Source organism: Belonocnema kinseyi, chromosome 1 (genome assembly GCF_010883055.1).
Source record: "Belonocnema kinseyi isolate 2016_QV_RU_SX_M_011 chromosome 1, B_treatae_v1, whole genome shotgun sequence".
NCBI lineage: Eukaryota > Metazoa > Arthropoda > Insecta > Hymenoptera > Cynipidae > Belonocnema > Belonocnema kinseyi.
In genome coordinates, this window is record NC_046657.1 from 116,747,619 (window position 1) to 116,749,198 (window position 1,580).

The window sequence follows — 1,580 nt, forward strand, 5'->3', positions numbered from 1 at the left end:
CGCCGATGATAAGGACGATCAGTTTAAAAGAATATTCCGGGTACAATCGTTGCAACTCCCTTATAAGGTCTCGATACCTCTCTTTCTTTTCATTCTCCTTGGTTATGATGTTTTGGTCAGCTGTTGCCGAAAATTTGATAACGAACATGGTTCGCTTCACGAAGTCAAGAAGAACCATGTCAGGATTCGAGTGAGCAACAGAAACACTTGTCGAGAATATAAAGTTCCAGTATATGCGGTACTTCCCATTCTCGACAATTGACCCAATTTCCCTAGGAGCATTTAGAGGAGCGATATTAAGGTGAATGCCGTAGGACTGACAGAGATGGTAATAAAGTACTCTTAGCGCTGCATTGTGCCTTTGAATGTAGGTCGTTCCCGCGTGTATTGGATCACTAGATAGTATGTGAGCTAAATGCTCGGGGTGTGCATGGCACGCCCTGCAGCAATCATCGGGAATGTCTTGGCTCAAAATGTGGCGACTGTATGTTAAGGTGGAAATGACACCGTCTTGGCATGCAAAAATGAAACTCTCTGTACCAGACTTCAACCCGGGCGATTTAAGGAAAGCAAACGTTAGCTCACAAGACATTGAATGATCCTTCACATTTCTGTGGAAGATACCGTGCATCCTCTTATCGAAGAGCTGTTCACGAAATTTTTTCTCTTGTGCTTTCTTAATCCGGGCTTTCAGGAGTGAGAAATGCTCCTTTGCCTACTTCCTCGTGATTCCTGACCATTTTAAGAAGAGGGTCTCTTCCATTTGCAACTCTATGTGGTGTACCCAGAATAATCCTGTTGTGAAGACATTCAAGACTCAATATTCCGCGACCCCCTTGACGGCGTGAGATGTACAGTCGCGGACCGGAAGACTTAAGATGCATGCTTTTGTTCATGTGCATATCCTTTCTTGTCCCGATATCAAGGGATCTGAGCTCATTCTTCGTCCATGGAACTACTCCAAATGAAAAGAGTACTACTGGGACGGCAAGGATGTTCGCTGCAGATACGTTGTTCTTCGCCGACAGTTTGAAAGACCAAATCTGTCGGATAAGACGTTTGTATCTGCTTCAGAGAGTATCCTTTATAGATGTCACATCCTGAATGTGGCTCTGTGGCACGCCCAGGCATGTTTAAGTCTCTCCAGCGCAAAGGTGTCGTATGACGCTTTTACCAACGAGCTCAGGAAATTCAGGGATGCCACTAAGTTTTCCTCGCTTCAAATAAACCTTGGTGCATTTGTGTAACCCAAATTCCATTCCAATTTCCTTCATATATCGTTCGACAATCCCAAGAGCTAGATGCAGTTGCTCTCTGTTTTTAGCATAGATCTTAAGTTCGTCCATGTAAAATACATGAGTGACCTTGTACTTTCGATCTGCAGCTTTGCCGCACAAGTACCCGTCGGAATGGCGCAGTGCTAGAGATAGTGGCAATAATGTAAGGCAAAAGAGAAGTGGGCTCATTGTGTCGCCCTATAAGACACCTCTCTGAAACGTGACCTTGTTAGTTGTCACACGATTTTTGCCAGATGAGATAGTAAATCTGGTTTTCCAAAGCGGCATCAATCTCTCTATGCA